This window comes from Anguilla rostrata, chromosome 18 (assembly GCF_018555375.3).
Source record: "Anguilla rostrata isolate EN2019 chromosome 18, ASM1855537v3, whole genome shotgun sequence".
In the NCBI taxonomy this organism is placed as follows: Eukaryota; Metazoa; Chordata; class Actinopteri; order Anguilliformes; family Anguillidae; genus Anguilla; species Anguilla rostrata.
The window spans coordinates 6,454,942-6,477,866 of NC_057950.1; the positions used below are offsets into that span (position 1 = coordinate 6,454,942).

At 54.8% G+C, this 22,925-nt stretch overlaps 1 protein-coding gene across 1 annotated transcript in view; it reads right to left on the minus strand.

Annotated features, from left to right (window-relative positions):
• The window catches only part of ndst2a (N-deacetylase/N-sulfotransferase (heparan glucosaminyl) 2a), a 111,652-nt gene that overhangs the window by 81,739 nt on the left and 6,988 nt on the right, over nt 1-22,925 (minus strand). Inside the window, exon 2 of the mRNA XM_064317440.1 lies at nt 1,550-1,594. The gene's annotated coding sequence lies outside the window, so the exon portion shown is untranslated. The remainder of the gene's footprint in view (nt 1-1,549; nt 1,595-22,925) is intronic.

The following is a 22,925-nucleotide window of genomic DNA, read 5'->3' on the forward strand; positions in this document are numbered from 1 at the left end:
CGGATCTGCGCTTTCATTTATTTTTAATCTGGGCATTACTCAGAGCGTCGCGGCCGCCGGCTGCGGGGGGGTGGGGGGGGAGACGAATATCCTGCGCCCGAGCCGGGCGTAAATAATGCAGCGGCGTTAGCAGGCGGCGTTAGCGGGCGCAGGGGCGGGCATCAGGGGCGCCGCCGCAGCCGACGGGCGGGAGACGGGCGAAGGACCGTATGCTGCTGAGCAGAGAGGCCCGTGAAAAATGAGCACGTAAATCACGAAGATAAAAATAATAATAATAATAATAACTTTATTTATATAGCACCTCTCATACAGAGTGTGTAGCTCAAAGTGCTTTGACGGATCAACAGTCATACCACAATATCAGAATAAAGTAAATGACGAAGATGACTAAAAGAAAAAGGGGGGGGTGTTGGGGGGTGGGGGGGGTTTGAGGACCGACTGCCGGTGCGAAGACAGTGACACAGCTTTCTTCCGAAACTTAAGATCTGGTGTCTATTATTTATTAGCCAGGGGAAAAAAAAGTAGACGGCACGTGGCACGGAAGCTGGATGACATCATCAATACCAATAACAACAAAAAAAAAAAAGATGGGGAAGATCTTAAGAGAAATAACGACACGACTGGAGGGTGCGTTCAAACCGCCCGGAGGAGGGCACAGGAGGACCGCCACGTCGCCCGCGTTCTCAGCGTCTGAGCGCCCCCCGTCCTGTCCTGCCCCCCCCAGTCACCCTCCATCTCTCTCTCTCTCTCACACTCATTCAGTCTCTCCCCTCCCATCTCTTCCCCCTTCCTCCCCTCCCTCTCATTCCACCCACCCACCTCCCATCTCTCCCCCTCCCCCCCCCCCCCCGCCCCCCACAGCCTGTGTATTCTCACTGAGCAGAGGTGGCCAGGTTACAGAGATAGCCGTGTCTCGGGGGGAGCCTGACAGAGCTGCTGTTTCCCACACGGGTCAGGGGAAAATGGCTGTGCCTTCACATTACAAAACAGGCAAGGTTATCTTTTCTTTTTTAATCTTTGAAAATATCAAAGCCGGACCATGGAACATTTAACACAACCGTCCTTTGATATTCCCACCTGCTGAGATCTGAGGAACTAAGGAATTAGTGGGTCAGCAACCACTACCTGACAAAATATTACATCCAACATATCAACCTATCAATGACATTTCTCTCCACTAGAATTTCTATTTTTAGCTTCTAATTATCTCGGGCTTCATAAGAGACATGTATCCCAGGCTGAATGCATATATAACACAGCCCCCCCCCCCCCCCACCACCCACCCTCTCCCTTCCTCCGTTTCCATGGGATACCCACACACGTCTGCTTGGCTCGCCAGTAACTGGAGGCAGCCAGTGAGAAATGGATGTGCTCAGGACAAGCATGCCCACTACAACAAATTAGGCTCTGTGGTCTGTCTGAGCGACCACACACACACACGGACACACACACACACACGCACACGGACACACACACACATACACACAGGTAAACTCTCACATGCACACACACACATGCACAAACCAAAGGCAGTGGGGGCAGATCTTACCTCTGAATTTTCACGCTAACAGTCCATCAGTATGGAAAGGCAGACCTGAGAGGGAAAGAGAGAGAGAAAGAGAGGGAAAGAGAGAGAAAGAGAGTAATCATTAAGGGCTCCACTCACGGACTCTCCAAACGAACCCCCGCAGTTAACAACCACATTAATAAGAGCCCCCCCCCCCTCCCGCGCCCCCCCGCCACCCTTCACTCCCACTTAATGGCAGACTGGAGGAGGAATAAAGAAAAAATACATTATTTCAGGACTTTCTTTTAGCTTGAACCCACCACCCATGACTAAACGTCTTTTTATAGCCGCTGGTTTGAAAGGCGAAGACTGTCGCTCGGTGAGGGCCAGTGTGTGTGTGTGTGGATAACCCCTGAGTCACTGGGAGAGCCGCGGTAGAGCGAACTGGAGCACCGCTCATAATGTCCGACACGCTTGCGCGCGCACGCGCACACGCACATACAGGTACACACACACACACACACACGTACACACGTACACACGTACACACGCACACACGCACACGCACACGCACGCACGCACGCACGCACGCACATCTCTGATTACACCAGAGACTGGAGACGCGCTCACCCGCGTGAGGGGGCGGAGTCAAACACCAGCCTGGAGAAGCCTGTACTACAGAGCGACTGACTTTAGGCCTGAGTTCAGCAGTGTGTTTGGGTTCGGCAGTGTGCTCAGGTTCAGCAGTGTGTTTGGGTTCAGCAGTGTGCTCAGGTTCAGCAGTGTGTTCAGGTTCAGCAGTGTGCTCAGGTTCAGCAGTGTGTTCAGGTTCAGCAGTGTGCTCAGGTTCAGCAGTGTGTTCAGGTTCAGCAGTGTGCTCAGGTTCAGCAGTGTGTTCAGGTTCAGCAGTGTGCTCAGGTTCAGCAGTGTGTTTGGGTTCAGCAGTGTGCTCAGGTTCAGCAGTGTGTTCAGGTTCAGCAGTGTGCTCAGGTTCAGCAGTGTGTTCAGGTTCAGCAGTGTGCTCAGGTTCAGTAGTGTGTTTGGGTTCAGCAGTGTGCTCAGGTTCAGCAGTGTGCTCAGGTTCAGCAGTGTGTTCAGGTTCAGCAGTGTGCTCAGGTTCAGCAGTGTGTTCAGGTTCAGCAGTGTGCTCAGGTTCAGCAGCGTGCTCAGCTTCAGCAGCGTGCTCAGGTTCAGCTTCGGTAGGGTTAGCCCACTGCTCCGGACGCAGACTACCGCCACCGCGATGGCCTGACCCCTCGCGTGTCTGCAGCGCTCGCTCTGTTCACACTTCCCCTCGCTCACAGCAGAGGGCGGGGCAGGGCGGGGGCAGGGCGGCTATCTGCCGCGTTTAACCACGCCGTGAGGGAAGGGGGGGGGGGGGGGGGGGGGGGCGGGGTTATCTGTTTGCAAACGGAGGGCCAGAGCTCAGCTGGTGACATTTAGGTGACATCACACGCTTCCCCTCTGGGGCCGACGGCTCGGAAACGATTACGCTGACTTCCTTCTGAGTGGCTGACCAGAAGAGAAAAGGTCGCCCAATCACAAACAAACTGAGTCTACGTGCAAACGGCGAGCAAGCTGCTCGTCTTCATCAAGACATCGCTGTAGACTCCCCCCCCCCCCCACCCCCCGAAAACTGAAATGACTTGTCTCACACGCAGTCATATTATGAAATAGCCTGACATTGCAAATGTCTGCTTCAAGCAAAATACTAACTGGTTTGGTAAGTACTCTGACCTTTGGACATACAGCTTAAATTTACATAAATGTAGCTTAGAAAGAAAGGCCAAATACCTGATTAGGTACAGCATTCCCAGGAATGTCTTCAGGTACCTTCAACCATCAGCTAGGTCTACAGTCCATACGTCACTAGTAGTTATTTTATACTATATTTATGCTGTCCGACTAGCAGTTACTGACCACTCCTGACCATCACTAGCTATGGTAATGCACTAATCAAGCCTGTATTTTCCACAAATGTCAAAAAAAGATTCTAGGTAGCATGTGCAACACGCAAGAACTTCTGAGACAGACAGGCTAATCGGACAGACAGGAAATGTTACTGCATAATGCTCAAAAGGCAAGAACTGTGCACTCATCTCTCCTGTGATGCAATGGCGAAACTGAAACTGATAAGATCCAACAAAAGAGCACTTCACCCAGCAGAGCAGGACTGCGTCCTACCGCTCAGTTCTCATACGTGAGCTCAGTCTCCTTCTCCCTGCCCACAGACATCAGCTCAGAAAGGCGCTACGCAGATCCACAGGGTCTCCCGTTACGCGCGTGAAACACTACAACCGTCCCGGTTATCAGGGAAACCGCGGAAATGACATCACGTCACTAGAATGAAACTTCCTGAGAAAACTGTCAAAATAACTACAGTGGGGAAGAGGTCCCATTACTCACGCAGAGATAATGCTGAAGGAAGCGGTTATTTAGAGAGAGAGGAAAAAAAAAAAAAAAAACACCCCAACAGAAAAACACTTTTGCAAATGTTGCAATTCTAGTCCCCAAAAGTGGTTTAGCATGCAAAAATGTTCCTGAAACATTACCACAGTACTTTCAAATGTTTTTTATTTTTTTTTCATTTTTTGGAAAAACTTGGTAATGTAAGTTGGGAATGGTTTTCAGATATTTCTTAAATTAAGCGCAACGATTATGATTAAACCAAAGCCGCACCATTTTGGCAGGTTGCTGCTGCCAATCGCGTGGGGGGACGTACCATCTCGGTAAGTCGCGGGGGGACCACAGTATTTAAAAGCCTAGCCCAAAATGAAGAGAAGATTCCGCAAAACTCTGAAATTCAAACAGGAGCTTCTGGCCGGCATCTGCAAAGACGCTTTCTGTTCACAGAGAAGTCTAAGCCTCCTTTTCTCCTTTCATCCCAGCATTGTTCCACCTCTCTTTCTCTCTCTCTCTCTCTCACTCTCTCTCAGATTCAACAGCTGGCCTTCGGGCTTTTTCACAAAGAATGAGATTATTTAAATTCACAATGTTCTCCCCTTTTCGCTCTTTTGGTCACCTCCTCCAGCTCGTCCCCCCCCCTGCCTGTCCATCTCCAGTTCTCCCAGTCTGGCTTTTTGTTTTGGGCAGGGAGGTCGGCCCCCGATCATCGCAAAACCGGCTCAGTCCTCAAGCCCTGCGATTTTAAACACTGCGCTTTTCCTTCCACAAAACCCCCTGAAACGCTATGAGCAGACTATAAGATTTTTTTATTTGACAACAATATATTGTAATTCTATAGGCCCATTATACAGACAAGCCCAAAATGTATTCACGGTACTGCATGTAAAACACTTCAGGCCTCAGCTCTAAACATTGGTGATGACAGAGGGGTGAATGACACGGCAGCAGTAACCCGCTCTGATTGGTCGGGCTGATCCTAGCCCCGGGGCAGTAGAGGGGGCAGATAAAGCCACAGCGGGGGGATTAAGAGCGCGCTGCTGCTGGGGCTAACGGCTCTGCCCCCCCCCCCCCCCGCCATTGCCACTGATCAGTGTGCAGACTGGTGCTCAGCGAGCGGTGTGCAGCCCCCTGCCTGCATCTGGTCCTGTTCTGTAACGCCCTAAGGTGCCCTCTCTAAATCTGCGCTCCATCCTGCAGAACGCAACACACGGCCTGATCTCAGGCTCGCTGCCTGCCAACACACCCCCCCCCCCACCCCCACCCCCCACATCACCTTCAAAAAAAAAAAAAACTAAGGATTTGTGCCGGCCAGGGCTGCACCGGACAGGACGCCGAGTGCACCTGGAGCAGCAGGTAAACGGGGTGTAACAAAGCCGACCGGGGTAACGGCCCGGAGCCGTGGGCCGGAGAGAACGAACCCCACGAACCCCGCGAACCCCCAGCGCACGCTGCAGCTGTGGCGCACGCCGCGGCGCGGCACGGACGATCAGCTCCAGACGCCTCAGCGTACAGCACGCCCGTTACTGCCCCTCCCCCCCAGGGGCAAAATGGGTCTAAATGCCCCCGCATGAGCCTCTCCAGCTCTCTCCAGCTCCGCCTACTCACAGCCCACACATCACTATGGCAACAGTACAGCCATCTGTCTGACAGTTAGAGGAGGACCAGGCCAGAAGAGCACTTAAAGCAAAGTACATACTTAACAGATTACAGTATGTACTTAACAGATTACATTTCTGGCGCTGTGCGACCAAAATGTCCGCTCACACAAAATAAATAAATTGAAGAAAAGCATTATGGGATGCTAGGGCCGGAACGCTGTGGGAGTGTCACCGTTCTCCTCGCCCCCAAAAAGACCGCGGTGGACAGACCGCGGCGGCCATCGCCGCTCCTGCCCAATCTTCAGAGGCGTTGAGACCGAAGGCGAGGTCCAATTACACGGCTACACGAGCGTCTGTCAGAGCGAGCGAGAGCACACTGCAGCTCGACAGGGCTCTTCCATCTCCCGCCGTTTCCACGGACACTGCTGCGGTGCGGAGGCAGACTTTGCCCGGGGAACAGGACCGTGAAGCGCACAGTAAAACCAGCGTCAAATGCGTCGGTGAGGAGATCGCCAGGGGCAACGCGTGACTGCAGGGCGACGCCGTCCCACGATGGAGCGTGAGATGGGCTCGGGGGGGGGGGGGGGGGGGGGGGGCGGGACACGCGAAGCCTGAAATCGGAGGAACCGCGGGATGTGCCGTCAATCACCGACCTGCTGGAACCAATCAGGAAGCTCCGCCCCGCACAGCCAATCACCAGGCCTGGTGTCGGATCGCCGAGCCGCCGATGGCCGACGGCGATCTCGTTTGCGGACGCGCGGTCGGGCTGGTTAAGCGTGCCTGGATCGGGACCGTGAATTGGGTTCCATCCTCTCTGGGGGGGTCAGGAGGCCCCCGGTCACAAGGTCGGCCTCGTTCCACCCGTGTGGGAGGGCCCCGTGAAGAGGGACGAGCAGAGAGCGGCGGAAAAAAGGCGGGAGGGAGTTTTTCCTCAGCCGCGAAACGAGCGCTCTGGCTAACGGCGGCCGCGCGCGGTGAAGAGACGCCTTGGCGGACACTGGAGCGCGGCGTTATGGCCTATTATTCCCCCCGCTAACGAAACACCTGCTGACATTTCCTCCATCGGCGGCTAATTAGCCGCGCATTACCAAGCTGCCTCACACAGACAGACAACGTGATGAATGTCAGCGCCGTGATGCTAACGTGCTACGGTTCCCGCTTCAGATGGCTGCTATCGGGCTCAGGCTTTTCCCCCCTCGGGCCCCGGCGCTCGCGAGCACAGGCCCCCGGGGGGGTGCACGTTAGGGACGGGGGAGACAGGGGGGACGGGGGGGACGCGCTTCCGCGGGGCGCCAGGAAGTCGGGGCGGTCCGGGCGGCGAGTGGAAACTTGGTCGGAACTCCTCGTCGTTTCTTTTCCGCGTCCCGACTCCCCCGCGCGTCTCTCCGCTCGGCGTCCTTCATCGCCGGTCAGTGAAACCGGCCTCCATCGTCATCGCCCATTGTTCCCCCGCTATCACCCACAGGAAATTAAACTTCCAGGTCCTTAACTCCGGGGCAGAAAACAAACCCCCCCCACCCTGCCCCCTCACCCCCCCACGCCTCTCCTCTGCCACGCAAAGCACTCGCCTGGCACTTCTGCTGCAGCTTAAACTTAGGAAGCTCTGGAGTTATCAGCGGAAGACACCGAGGATATCTGAGGGAGTTCGCGTCACTGCAGGACTCTTAAGGACGTGAGAGTTTGCATCTGAAGAGTTCAGAAGAAGAAAACTCGCAGCGACGGGGCTCGGGGGGGGGAGTTGTGTAACTCCCGGAGCAGAGAGTCACAGCTCTGTACAAAAAAGGGGGGGGCGGGGGGGAGAGGCGGAAAGAAAGGCCAGCACAGGAGATAACCACATCTTCCGGGGAAAACTCCAGCTTCTATGCCCGACAATGGCCCCTATCGCGCCTTCCCCAGCCCTTCCCGGTGCCAATTAAGATAGCATTCTGCCAATTAAACCTTAATCTAAATGGAGTAGTGGAGAAAGGTACCGGGAGACACTGCAGCAACAAAAAAAAAGCAGGAATTTAGGTTACAGATCGAGTCGACTGGCTCAAGAGCATCTTAATGAGAGAGAACCAAAGACGAGAAAAGTGGAAGATCTTAAGGAGAACAAATAGATGATCACAATTTAGAACAGATAATTTCCCAGCAGTCAAACAGCCAGTGTTCCAGCTGCAGGCACCCGACACTGCTCTTCAGCCAGAAGGAGGACTTCCTGTATCAGCTGGAGAGAAACAACCAGCAGCACTGAGGGAATGATGGACAGAGAGGAGGAAGAGAGGCAGAGAGGTGGAGGAGGAGAAGAGGTAGAGAGGTGCAGGAGGAGAAGAGGAAGAGAGAAGGTGGACAGGCAGAGAGCAGGAGGAGAAGCAGAGAGGAGGAGAGATAGAGAGGAGGAAGAGAGGAAGAGAGGAATAAGCCTTGAACATGGAGAAGAAAGCGGAAGGGAAAAGCTCTACATAACCGATCAAGATTTTCCCCCAGGGTTGTCGTTTTATTTGCCTGGTATTACCAGCATTCATACGGACCTGATCAAATGCAAATGCCACCTGCCACTCATTATTTTAATGTCACAATTCAGGAACACAAAACAGGACGGGACAAACATCGGCACTTCCCAAGCCGTGCGGAGCAAAGGTACTCCAACCTGACCCGTTAACAAATACCCACAGCCAAACTGAAGTTTTCAACCAACAAAACATCTGAATTATGACTCTGATCACACAACGGGCCAAACCTATTAAGACCGAGGAAATGGCTCAAATGAATCATTTACAGATTTATCTGAAGGGGGTTCGTTCTGGTTGAAGGCACACAAAATTATTAGGTCAATAAAAGCAGAGGCCCGTTTTGGAAATGATGTCCTGAAACATTTTCTGGCAAGAGAAAGCTTTCAAACGGCCAACACAACACAAGTATATAACAAAGATCCAGCATTCTCCGAAATCCCGTCCGAGATATCCAAATAGCCTTTTTCCCCTGGCCCTGTTTTTCTTTAATGAGCAGCAAACAGTAAAAATGACAGTGAACTTCTAAAAGTGAGGCATAAGCATTATAAGCATCTCGGGGATTGGGGGGGGGGGGGGGGGGGGCACACAATAAATTTGAAAAAAGCGCAAGAAAAAGCAGGAGAGCATACACCAGCAGCTCAGAGTCTAATTATTACAGCTGAAAGCATGCTTTGGGGAGGGGGGGGGGGGGTATTGAGATATTTAGTCATAAACAGCTATGACTCATGGGAATGTTCCGCTGGGCCAGGATAACGGGCTGACACTGACAAACTCCTCGCCGCGGAAACGCTTCGCTTGGCTTGGCGGTGCGGTGCGATGCAGCACGCGTCCCGTCTGCGCTTCTGACCCTCCGGTGTCCGAACACAGCTTTTCGGCGTCTGCCGGCCCCATCCGGGGGCCCTTGCCCCCCCCCCAACCACAGCTCTCAGGCAGATGCAGAGAGGGGGGGCTAAGTTCTCCGACAGGGGAAGTGATCGAAATTCACAAACCGGCCTCGGTGTAGCCGGACGACAGGAGGGGAGGGAGAGGGAGGGGGGGGAGGGGGAGGGGGGGGGGGGGGGGGGCGCTCTTTAGTTTGTGAGAGGTGGTGTCCCAGCGATGGGGGGGGGTGGGGATGCACCGAAACCGCCACGCACTGTTTTGTCGCCCGCCCCCGCCCGCGATTCGAGATTGAGTAAGCGAGAGGGGGGTCGGGAAACGAGGTGACGAAACTTCCCCACTGCACAGAACTCACGGCCTCCGAAATGACGCGGGGGGGAGCTTACCGCACGACCCACTATTTAATACCCACGCCTCGCTCTTCCTGTACATTTCGTGGAAAGACGAGTCCACACGCATTTGAAAGGGAGCCACAGTAACAGTTCTTGGTTGTACTGTAAGCCCCAAAACCACATACCGAGCCCCAGTGGCCATTTTCCTAAGAGAAACGCACGGGACAGCCAAAAAACCGCCACAGAGTTCAGCTTTCTCAAAGCCGCCTTTCAAAACCTGAAACGACTCTTCATATCACTCATTTCACCATCCCCTGCTCACCCTCCACTCCTGGGGCAGAGGTCAGTGTCTGTTTCAGGCCACGGAGAGATGAGCCAATCAGCACGCAGAACAAAGCCCCCCCCCTCTCTCTGTTCTGCGTTGTCTGTTCTCCGCAGTTTTGTCACGAGCGCTCAGACGCACGCCGGTGTGCTGCCGGCAGCCACAGATCACACAACCAGATGGCAAAGGATTAATAATTACCTGATTAGAAGTTTTGTAAATCATGAATTAGTGAGAATGATAATTTCTTGAAACATTATGGATAAATGGCGGGGCGGGGGGGGAGGGGGGTGATTCTGGGAGTGGAAGGGCGCTGAACTGGCGCTGGGAGGACTGCAGCTGAGAGTCAGAATTGAATTTAGAGCTTCTGAAGTGATGATGTCACCTGCAGTGCTGAGAATGACACACAACCTCCCTCTGTCTGCCTCTCTCTCTCTCTCCCTCTCCCTCCCCTCCTCGCCTCCCTCCTCCCTCTCTCTCTCTTCTCCTTCTCCCCTCTCTCCCTCCCTCTCTCTCTCTCTCTCTCCTCTCTCCCTCTCTCTCTCCCTCCCCTCTCTCCCCCTTCTCCTTCCCTCCCCGATGTCTCTCCTTCATCTCTCCCCTGCCCTCCGTCCAGCAGCCGGAGCAGCCGTGACAGATCCTACCCAGAGTGCACCAGGCTCAGCAGGAGGCCTCCAGCAAGAAGCTGCCTCTGTGCCGCGCTGTCCGAATCGACCCCTCACCCCCTCGCCCCCTCTCTCCCTCACCCCCTCGCCCCCTCACCCCAATCGCAGAGTAAAAAGTCATTAGCAGGACAGAGGAGGGTTTAGGACTGATCCCCCACAGACAGGCGGGGGGGGGGGGGGTGAACAGCAGGAGGAAATAAAAGCCCGCAGAGAGAAAACGGAGGGAACCACCCTGGGCCTCCCCACCTTCCCCAGATCATGGCTAAAGTCCCCCTCCCCTCTTCGTCCATTTTTACGGCTTCTGTTCGGCACACAGTGGTCCAGGGTCTTTCAACAGAGTGAAGGAAACAGGCCGGCCGTAACTGTCCGGGGGGGGGGGGTTGGGGTGGATGGGAGGGGGTGGGGGATGGGGCGGGGGATGGGGGGGGCTGGTATATCAGACGCGTGTTTAATCCTGCAAACGAGGCCAAGCTTCGCGCAGTAAATCCGCTCTTCCACACAAGCCCCGTTCTTCATCATTCATAACTGGCGTCCTCCGAGCCGATTCTCCAGATCAGAGAGGACGTGCGCAAGCAGGAGGGCGTTGTTACGGCAACCGAGCGGAGCCCGCTCGGGCCGCTGACCGCTGACCCAAAGCACGTCCTAGGAGGCGCTGGTGCAAGCCCCACAGACCGGCAGCCAGGCCGGACCGTGCCAGGGACTGGAGGGTAACGCCTGATCGACCCGGGGATGGGAGGGTTCTATTCGGCTGGGGGAGAAGGCCACTGTTCCACTATTATTATTATTATTATTATTATTATTATTAATTGCATTTATATAGCACTTTTCCATATGCTCAAAGTGCTCTACAGTGAAGGGGAACTCACCTCACCCACCACCAATGTGTAGCACCCACCTGGGTGATGCACGGCAGCCATTTTGCGCCAGAAAGCTCACCACACATTAGCGAAGGTGGAGAGGGAGAGAACATTTATTCAGCCAGTTAAGTCTGGGGATGATTTTTAGTGGCAAGTTTTACCACTGGGTAAGTCTGCTCATTCAGCTGCACAAGAACGGCCTTCCTGTCGCCTCCTTCCTGGTCACACGTGAGCCTGACTCACAAACTGGGCCTGACACCGAGGGCTTCCTGTCTGTCTGTGCTCACCCGAATCGGCAATGGGGGGTCAGGACGGGTGCTGTGGCACGAGCATCAGCGAGAATTAGCAAGGGAAAGGGGGGGGAAAGCAAAGAGAAGGAGGTGCCGGTTGACGTGGGGCGGAGGCACAGGAGAGACTGGGCTGGCGTGGGGTGCGTCTCCTCATAATAACAGCGTGATGCTGAAGACGAGGGCGGCTCCGAACATTTACCGCGTCGCAGCAATAGGCCTCAGCCAAAAAAAAGGGCTAGAAAAACTAACTGTGACCCTAAAACAGCTCTGAAAACACAGAGCCACTTTGATTCTGCTGGTACCAATAAAACTCCCCGCTGGTAGAGTAAGAGGAACAACACCCAGAGCTGGCAAAAGACACCGGAGTTCTGACAGCTTTAAGAAAAGCCAGACGGCAGAACTCAGATATGAATGGGGAGGAAAGTCTTGCATACACAAGAGGCGTGAAGGTGAGGAGACTGTCAAGTGCGGGCTTGCAGAAGCAGCACTTAACCGCACTTTCCCTTCCCGTGCGGTTTCACACGCAGGTCAGGAAGAGGAGCTGTTTACGCTCTGAGGAACGCTCCGTGTTCCACCCCGAAACGGCGTTCCGGCTGGAACGGGAGCCTCCCGGTCGCGGGCCGAGCCGGCGGGGCGGAGCGCAGATCCCGCCTGCCTGCCGTCACCGGGGCGGGGGGGGGGGGGCGGGAGGGCGGGTTATAAAACACCGGCGCAAGTGAAGACATGCAGGCGCAGGAATGCGGAGGCGCAGACACCCCCCCCCCGTCCCCCCCGTCCCCCCCGTCCCACACGCTCCGCCCGTCGCCGTTACGCCAGGGGTTACGTCGGGGTCAGGCAGGTAGAGGCTCCCGTAAGGGATCGAGAGACGAAACGTCGGGCTTCCTTCCCCGGGCCCAAAGTTTAAAGGGGGGGGGGAAGGCCGCTTTCAGGTTGAAGAGAGCCTCGTTGCCGGGAACAGAAATGCTTTAGGGGGTAGCCGAGCAACCGCACGGCCAGCGGGAAGCCAGAGAGAGAGGGAGAGAGAGAGACAGAGAGAGAGAGAGAGAGAGAGAGAGAGAGAGAGAGAGAGAGAGAGCTGCGAGACTCGGCCCGTCCCGCCGTCCCCCCCGCCCCGTAGCCCCTCGCGTGAGGGGGCCTCACCCTCCCTTCGCCGCGTCCGGACACATCGCTCATCCAAAGCAGACGGGGCCCAGCTGCCGGCCCGTCAGCCCCCGACCTCCGCCCCACACAGGGAGGGGGAACCGAAACATAAACCCGAAAAGGGGACCGGAGTGTGGAAGGAAAGGCCGGTGCCTGTACCCTGACTGTGTCCCACCCCGGCCCCCCCCCACACGTGCAGCCACGTCAGGCTGGGAGGGGGGTGGGGTGGGAGCACCAGCAGCCCACCCCCCTCCCCAAACGCAGTGCCTGCCGGTAAAGGCTCAGTCCTTTGCCCCAGACGCTGGCCACAGAGTCGTCTGGACGGCATTCACTTCCCCCGCACCCCACCTGCTGAACGCGGCTCGCTCCGAATTTGGCTGGAGGGGGGTCAGGGAGCTCAGCCCCAATCCCACAGGCAACGCTCCTTTAACAAAGGAGCCGAAACAAACTCCGCGCTGGAGCTTTTTACCACTGTACACGTCCTACCCTGCAATCAAACATCAGAGTACACAGCCTGGGGAGGCCAGCACACGGGATGGGGGGGGGGCGGAGTGGTGTTCAGGCGATCTCAAAACTGCGGGACGTCATTATTAAATCCGAAGACCGATTCTTTTCCTGCCAGCAGCTCGCTGAAGATAATTAGCTAAAAGCAGCGCAGCAATTACAAATATGCATTTTCATAAATCTGAGAACATGGCTGGAAATTTATATTTTTTATTTTTTTTGCCACGGTGGTTTGAGTGTGCATTGCGGTAAATGACTCACGAGCCAGAGATTGATCGGGTCCCAGGCTGAATTTTGTTTTTTTTAAATATCAAGGCCGTGGTCTGAATCCTGCAGTTGAAACCCGACATCGTGGAGGTTCTCTGTGAGAGGACCAGGGGTACGCTGGGCACCCTGCAGGTCTCCAGTACAGGTTACCTCACCTGTAGGGACGGGACGTTCCAGCAGCCAAATCACCCAGTGACTAATTCTGACTGTCCTCAAGACGGCCTTCTGGAGTTTGGACTTCACACACACGGACATAAACAGGGGAGCGTCCGAGGATGCGAGGACATGCCTGCACACACACACACACACACACACACACACACATACACACACATGGCATGTCGTAATCTTTAAAACACTTTAATAGTGTAACTGGCACAGGCAGCTGGTTTTAGGGTTAAATATGCCACAAGGTTTTTCAGGTTTATCTGCCTGTGCTATTATCTCCGAATGGGCTCCTGTTCCAGAAGTACATTCTGACCCAGATGGGGCTCAGATTCAGCGGGCTCGACCTCCCCCTTAAAGCTCCTTTTCGATGTTTCTGCGTCTGACCTGCCCTACTGAAGACTGTCAGTTTAAATCCATTCCAAAAGCCCCACAGAGGAGGACTTCCTCTGAGCGTTTGGAAGGCAAAACCCAAGTCCCGTGAGAGAGACGAATAAGGTCCCCACAAAACACGACGGCACACGACACCACACGCGACCAAACCGCCAACCGCACGCTGCTCCTCCCCCTCCCCCTTCTCCTCCTCCTCCTCGTCAGCCTCCGCACTGACGTCTTCATCAGGCTGCTGGGCCAATAGGGAGCTCGCTCCAGGGCCCTGGCACGCCCGGGGGGGGGGGGGGGGAACTGGGCCATGTGACAAAGCAAACAGACGCATCGGCTGCACGGAGCATGTCAAACACGGACGCCCTCGCCGAAGGGAAAACAAAACTAAACAAACAAAACATCCCGCGCCGGCCCGCAAAACATGCATGTCCACAACCGGCTGACAGCACGGCTCAGGAGCACCACAGACGTCTTTGTGTTTTTTGTTGGTTTTTTTTCGTTCCTTGGTTCTCGGGGAACACCCTGCTTAGCAGCATGAAAAGAGTCCGTAACCAAGTCTGCTCAGGCAGCTCCGGCTTGCGCAAAATGTGGGGGGGGATTTCAAAAATAAATTAAAATAAATATATAAAACCTAACGGACACTAATCCAGGGGGGAGCAGACAACAGCGGCCGTATCCAAGGCAGTGAAATATGACACAGCCTCGAGTGTGCGGGACTCTGGGATAACCTTTATGGCCTGAGGGTCTTCCAGGGGTACAACATGCCCATGGGTGCGAAATCGAGGAACGCTCAGACCCCTCGTGTGGGGGGGGGGGACGACATATGAGCTCCGAAATTCCTGTGGGACCCCAGGGCTCCCGACACGTTCGCCCCCAGAGCAGGACCCAAATCAGCCCCCCCATCTGCAGTAGACAGAATCTGCCTGCTAACTTCCAAACAACAGCCGCCTCTCTAACTCCCCCCAAAAAAAGCAAATCCGCAAACAGGCCTCATTCATCATTACCAACAGGCTACACAGGACTGTAAGTATCGTGGTTGGGCACCAGTCTGTGGATCGGTCCAATGCTCAAACTCTCTCTGGCTCCGCTGATGGTAATTTAAATAATCCGCCCGGGCTCCTCTCCCCCACTGAGCGCTGTGTAAAGCTCTCAGGCAGCAAAATTCATATCAATGAATTATCATCTCAGAAATTTATGCCCGGCTCCTAGATTCATCCGATTCGTGCATATGGATGAGACGGAATTCAACTCCAAATTTTTTCTTCATTTCATTTTTATTTATTTATTTTTTTTTTGGTTAATTAAAACTCATTTGAATACTGATCCGAGTAATTGATTAGTGATCTCATGGACAAATGCACTCACTCAAATTTGGTCACAAAATAAGTCAGGTGTAGGTGTTGTCAGTTTGGAATAAATACTCTTTCACACATATATGCCAGTACGTGCGCCTGCACGTGAAAATACAAATAGAGGAAAAAACAACCAATTTGCCGCAAGTGTCCAAATACTTCGGCAGTTAACCTTTTATGTATAATACATACACGCAAATCAAACGATGACTATGAGGCAAGTCTCGATGTCTGCATTTATTTGATGTGGGTTTTTTTAAAAACAGACACAGACCTACATCGCTACGTCATTCAATGAGTCAAGTTCCCCTCTTTCAAGTCAGCAGAAGTATTGGGACAAATTAAGGCTGACATGAAACAGGGGAACTTGACTCGATGTCGGTTTAAAAGAACCACATGAAACAACAGCAGACGTTGGGAATTTTGCATCAGTCGTTGCTTAATTTAAAAATACAAATTTGATTAGTACAGATGAAAAGCAACCAATCTGACACAACAGACCCAATACTTTTATAACATACTTTAATAACTTCATGCATGCATAATATACACGCACCCACGCATGAATATTTTACACGCACGCACACACACACACAAGCACACAGTTCACAGTCTGCAAGTTGAGAACAGAAGGAAAGAGTGGGAGAGAGAGGGATGGAGGGACGGGGGAAGAGTTGGAGGGAGGGAGGAAGAGAGAGACTAATCGATTAAAGAGACCAATTAAAGCACAGCGCTCCTCTCCTGTGGCCGCCTCTCATGGAAGAGAGCGACTCGGCGGTCACGAGCCTCGGGACCGCAAACGGCCGGCTCTGGCAGTTTCCGACGGCCACTACCACAGAAGGAGACGAGCACGGCAACTGGGCCAGTGCTTAAAGGCCCGGGGGGTCCATAGCGGCTCGATCAGGCTGAGCAAGAAGCCGGATGTCATCTGTCACATCTTCGCGATCTGCAGCCCAGGAGCTCAATGATCAGCCCGGAAGCTTCATGATCAGCCGAGCTCATATCGCCGACTAATGCTCGGAGCTCAATGATCAGCCCGGAGCTCAATGATCAGCCCCAGGAGCTCAATGATCAGCCCGGGATCTCAATGATCAGCCCGGATCTCAATGATCAGCCCGGGAGAGCTCATGACAGCAGAGGGACCTCAGCCCGGAGCTCCTAAATGACAGAGCCCGGGAGCCAAACACACACCACACACCCGCTACTCACATACACACACCAGACACACCACACGCACACACTACAAACCCAACACACCACACCACCACACACAAACCTAACACACACACACCCACACAGCCACACACACACACAACACACACACACACATGCAGGGCCACACACACACACACGCAGAGCCACACACACACACACGCAGGTCGTTTCCTCTTGGCCCAGCCGCAGACAGCCAGTGAGAGGAAGTCTTGGCGGAAGCGGGCGAGCGGCCTTCCCCAGGCTCCGCCCACGCCGGGGCGCCGTGAGCGAGGAGCCCGGCTGCGACCCGCGAGCGGTTGCCGCAGCGACGGGGTACGCCTCCGTACGCACAGCGGAGAAAAAGCGCCAAACCGCGCGCGGGGAGGAGAGCCAAAGCCGCTAGCCTTCCCGCCCGCTACGCGGAGGACGTAATTTATGCGCTCATTTGCATACTGTACACCTTTCCCTCCGTCGCGGGTGGGCGGGCGACCAGGATACGCCAATCCCGTTCGCCCCTCCATTAATATGCTAATGTATGCAGGCCAGCTGATCCAGAACATAATTGGAGCATTTCCTGCACATGTGCTGTAATTATAGGCCTCGTTCACGCAGGTAGGAGAAAGAGAAGCACACACACGCTGCCAACCGCAACGCGACCGGGCTCCCGCCATTATCCACAGGTACGACACCGCAGAGCGACCGGGCCCCCGCCATTATCCACAGGTACGACACCGCAGAGCGACCAGCTCCCGCCATTATCCACAGGTAGCAATGTGCGCCAGCTAATCCAGAACATACATTGGACGCATTTCCTACACGTGCTGCGAAGGACAGGCCTCATTCACCACAGATACGAAAGAGAGCAACGCTGCCAACCGCAACGCGACCGGGCCCCCGCCATTATCCACAGGTACAATACTGCAGAGCGACCGGGCTCCCGCCATTATCCACAGGTACGACACCGCAGAGCGACCAGGCTCCCGCCATTATCCACAGGTACGACACCGCAGAGCGACCAGGCCCCCGCCATTATCCACAGGTACGACACCGCAGCGCGACCAGGCCCCCGCCATTATCCACAGGTACCACACGCAGAGAGACCAGGCTCCCGCCATTATCCACAGGTACGACACCGCAGAGAGACCAGGCCCCCGCCATTATCCACAGGTACGACACCGCAACGCGACCGGGCCCCGCCATTATCCACAGGTACGACACCGCAGAGCGACCAGGCCCCCGCCATTATCCACAGGTACGACACCGCAGAGCGACCAGGCTCCCGCCATTATCCACAGGTACGACACCGCAGAGAGACCGGGCTCCCGCCATTATCCACAGGTACGACACCGCAGAGGACCAGGCTCCCGCCATTATCCACAGGTACGACACCGCAGAGAGACCAGGCTCCCGCCATTATCCACAGGTACGACACCGCAGAGAGACCAGGCTCCCGCCATTATCCACAGGTACGACACCGCAGAGAGACCAGGCTCCCGCCATTATCCACAGGTACGACACCGCAGAGAGACCAGGCTCCCGCCATTATCCACAGGTACGACACCGCAGAGCGACCGGGCCCGCCATTATCCACAGGTACGACACTGCAGAGAGACCGGGCTCCCGCCATTATCCACAGGTACGACACCGCAGAGGACCGGGCCCCGCCATTATCCACAGGTACGACACGCCAGCAGCAAGCTCCCCAATTAGAGCTGCTTAATTCATCCAGACCAGGCTCGCACAAAACAGCCTCGCACGAGAAACTGGGCACCAAGCACATCCATCCTGAGAGGCGGCCCCCTATCCATCCTGAGCAGTGGGCAAACCTATCCATCTTAGAGGGAAGGGCAACCCTATCCATCCTGAGAGGGGGGTGGGGGGGCGGGGGGGGGTTTCTAACATGCGGATTCCTCGCTCGCTCTCTCTCACACACACACACACACACACACAGCAAATCCCACTTGTTTACGGTGTCCTAATTAAAAGCCGGCATTAAGGCAGCTGAGAAAGAGCAAACAATGGCTTCCCCTGCGGCCCATGGCCTGAGCGAGAGAGAGAGAGAATCACTCTGCAGAGAGAGAGAGAGAGAGAGAATCATCACTCCACAGAGAGAGAGAGAGACGAGAGAGAGAGAGGAGAGAATACACAGAAAGAAGCAGGAGAGAAAAAGGAAAAGGAGAGAAAAGAGAAAAGGGAGACATCCAAAAGAAAGAAAGACGGATGAAGAGGGAGAGGAGCATTCAGAGGAGAAGAGAAGAACAAGAGACAGGGAGCGGGGGGGGGAGGAGAGGGACACCACACAGGGAGAAGGAAAGGGTGTGATGGAGAGAACGCAGCACTAGAGTAAAGGAGAGAGGGATACACATATATACAGGGATATACAGGGAGGCAGAAAGAGAGAGGGAGGAGAGCGCTAACAAGGAAGGCAGAGAAGAGAGCAGGAAGCAGAACGGAGGACAGCAGGAGAGGGAGCGAGGGCCCAGACGGAGAGAGAGAGTGAGAGAGAGAGAGAAAGCGAGAGAGGGGGAGAGATCTGGTAGCAGATGGACACGCAGTGGCGGTTTGGAGCTGGCCGTGCCGTTGGCTGGGTGGAGGCCAGCCCTGGCGGGGCGGGGGCGGAGATTCGGCGGGCCGGTCCAAGCTGCTACTGACGCACGACGGGCGTCCCGCGATCAGAGGGAGGCGCACCTGTCCCTGTGCACTGCAGGTGTGGGAGAGGCGTTTAGGGTCACTGGCTGCGGCTGGCCCACCCGGGACCCATACCATCCCAACGGCCCCAGCAGAGTTAGCGTGCGCCAGGCTCACTGTTAAACAGCGCTGGGTCAGCAGCGGCGATGACGCCTATGACTACTGTGCTTGCATGGTACTGCGCTGTGTGACTGTGCCTGTGTAGCTGACTGTAAAGGTGACTGTGCCTGTGGATATGTACTGTGCTGTGACTGTGCGCGACTGGCTGTGTAGCGACTGTGTGACTGGCTATGTGTGACGTGCGGGCGACTGGACTGTGCTGTGACTCTGTGACTGTGACTGTGCGACTGGCTGTGTGACTGTGACTGTGCGACTGTGACTGTGCAACGGTGTAGCTAACTGTGACTGTGTGACTGTGACTTGACTGTGCACTGTGTAGCTATGTGACTGTGGCTGACTGTCAATGTGTAGCTATGTCACTGTGTGACTGGCGTATGACTGATTGTGTGATGTGCTGTGTGTGTGCACTGGAGTCCCTGTGTGCGGCAGACTGGGAGGCATGAGACGGAGATCACACGTAGTAGGCTCCACAGGAAGAAACAAAGCGGGGAGGGCCTCGCGCCCCTCCCTCGTTTCACACCCACTCCGAGAGGAAGCCTAGCGGAGCGGGGGCCACGGCTAGCGCCCCCTGCAGGGAGGGCAGCTGCTGAAAGACGTTGCGGAAGGGGGGAGGGGCGAGCAGGGTTCACCCATGCGTGGACTCTACGCGGGTGAGAAATAATAAATTCATAAGTCAAGCTGCTGGGAGTGGATGTGGGTCACCGGACAGCTGGGGAGAGAGATTCACGAGCGCGTGGGGGAGTTCCCACACACCGCCGATCACGCGGGATACCGCCAAGCCCGCCCCACGGCAGACATACGAGGCGGGGGGGCAGGGAGGAACGGGAACGGAAGGGGGGGGGGTTTAAGCTGTGGTCCTGCGGGACGGGGGGGGGAGCAGGGGGGACTAGGTTCACACAGCACTAGGGACACAGGCTGATGTGGACTGAGGGATTTAACAGAACCACAGCTGCCCCTTTTCCCCCCTAAACAGGCCCAGCCAGGCTGCAAAGGCTTGGCTGGTTATCCACAGACGGGACACGGGAGCACTGGGGTACAGGCCACAGACTGTATCACAGCATTTATCTTCACAGTTTCGACACATGCAGTGCATTTAACGCCACTGCCCTAAAAAAAAAAGAAAATAAAAGAAGAAGAAACCCTGCACAGGGTTTTCCCCACCATTTATTATTACCAGAAATACTGACAAACACCAAAAAAATCTGCAGCAGCACAGACAGGCCTGGAGGCCATCTAAACGAGCCGTAGAGCAGACAGGGCTCCCGAACGCAGAGGAGCATGATGGGGATTTTGGGAGGACCCGCGAGGCTGCCAGGCATTAGCGGCCTGGCGGGGAGAAATCACGGGGCAATCCCAGAGAAATCTCCCCACCCAGAGAAATCTCCCCGTCCCGAGAGGGCAGAGACCCGCTCTGCAGCAGCAGGGGCGGCGCGGACGACAACACGGGTAACGGAACGCAGCGAAAACGGACTGCCGAGGAGGACGGCGCGTGGCCACTGCGTCGGGGTCCAACCCGAACTCCGGCCGGCGTTTAACCAGTCCCACTCCGGGCGGATGAAAAAAACATTTCATCCGCAGGAAATGAGCAGCGGACGGCGCTCTGCACCGATGGCGGCGGCGGCGACGCGGAGCTCGGGAGCGCCGGACTAGCGTAGCTTCGCTAATGTTTCACGCATCGGCGGTTTACACAGCCGAGGCGTTTACGCGCCCAATCCAAATTTAACCAAATCCAATCTGACGCTAGTAAAGGCCCAGCTCCTAAAAAAGCGCCGTAATCAAGCTCATCTCCCGCGGAAACGGGTTGGGAAGAGAGCGGTTCTGTTTGCACACGCCGCTTTTAACCCAACGTCTGCCAGCCCGGGCCTCAGCATCCCTTACCGGACTCTTTTCAAGACACACGCGTTTGGTCTCACCTGAAGGGCGCGATCTTGCCCCAGAAAAAGCCCCTGAACCCGCCATTCTCACGGCAGAGGGCCGTGGGAAAGTTCTGCGAACATGTGAATGTGTCAAATCAAACACACGCACTGCCAGGGCCACCCGAAAACACGACCTGAAACCGAGACCACTCAAAACCACAAACACCCCCCCCCCGCCCCGGGACGTTCTCACAGGACAGCGAGCAGCGAGCAGAGAGCAGCGAGCAGCTTTTCTTTTCCACCATCGCCTGCAAAATAATAGGCTGCCAAAACCATTTTTTTTTTCCCGCTGCGATTTAAAGCTTTTCCCCGCTCGCTCCGCAGAGCGACGCCGTCTAATCGAGCCCTCGGACGCGCGGCGACCGCGTCGCGTCGTCTCCTTCCCCCGTCCTCTTTCACGGGCCGTTTACTGAGGGCTTCAACACCAAAACACGAAAAAGGCTAAAATGTGTCACGGTGCTCGGCAAGAACAAAAAAACCTGCACCGACACCGGCCCTTTTCGGATAAGATTGGACACCCCTGCCCTTACGAGGTAAAGTAGGCCTCCAGCAGGCTAATTAGCCAGCAAACGCACCGCCTGACCTCCGCCACAGCTGGATCCTCGCTTTGCGGTTTATGAATATCTGCGCAAGGTGACACTCCCCCCAGCGTACCTCCGCAGCACACGCTCTGACACACGCGTCACATGTTACGGGCTTACTGCACTGCATGACATAATTATGCACATTAATCATTCCCCTTCCGGCGCCCGTACGGGTTTTTTTGTGTGTGGGACGAATCCCCTGGGGATTGAGGACCTTTTAAAATCATTACCGCGTTCTATTTCGAGATTCCAGATGATGTGCAGAACTTATCCCAGATGAATAGCATTATTTATATGCATCACCTTCCGCACATAAATACCCCATACGTCATGAAAGTGCAGCTCGTCACCATGGCGACGCACATAGCAACAACAGCATGGAGATTCGCAGTCCAAATATGAGGACGCTTTTCGTTAATCCATACAGCACCGACTCACTTTTTAGGGGTGCATCTAAAATGATACTGCACAGACAATGCAAAGGGGCTTTTCATTTCACCCCTTTTCCAGGTATCTGTCACTTCTGACTCACTCCCTTACCAACGTTAGTAGCCTACTTGGCTAATATCAACTGAAGCATGGCCACATTAGCTAACTTGGTACTGACGGACTAAAAAAAAAAAAAAACATGCACACACAATATAACAACTTGCAATCAATGAGTTTTTTTTTTTTGCAGCCAATGAAACATTAGTAGGCTTACCATCTTGGATCTCTAGTTGTGCAATGCTTATCTGCAACAACCTAACTGATGTAGGCACTTCCATGGCCAATAGGACAGTTCCACAGTCATCTACAGATATCTTTATGTCTTTCCAGCACCAGAATATCCCTGGGCTCATCCACGTGTGGCCCCTTCAATATTACTCTCTCTCTGTGAGACAGAGAAAAGGGAACCGCTCCTATTGGCCCATCTCAAAAACGTGCTATCGTGCTAGCACAGCCACTCGGCTCACGGAGCTCGATTAATATCCGGTCTCCTGACCCCAGAAGAAGGGAATCTGGGATATCGACAGGCTGGTTACACTGACCCAAAACAAGCCTGTCGATACTGAAGACTGCATTTTATTCAGGTCGGGTAAAGTCAGTGTTAGATTAGTCTGAGCAGTCTGCAGCTCGTCACTCCATTAACCTTCTAACGTTTCGGCAGTGGAAGAAAGGGAGTGTTATCTTCATAAGTTTAGATGTATATGTACACACATGACCAACCTCCATGCCAAATTTCAGCCTCCTGGGGCGAAAACTGTGGCCGCTACGGGGTGG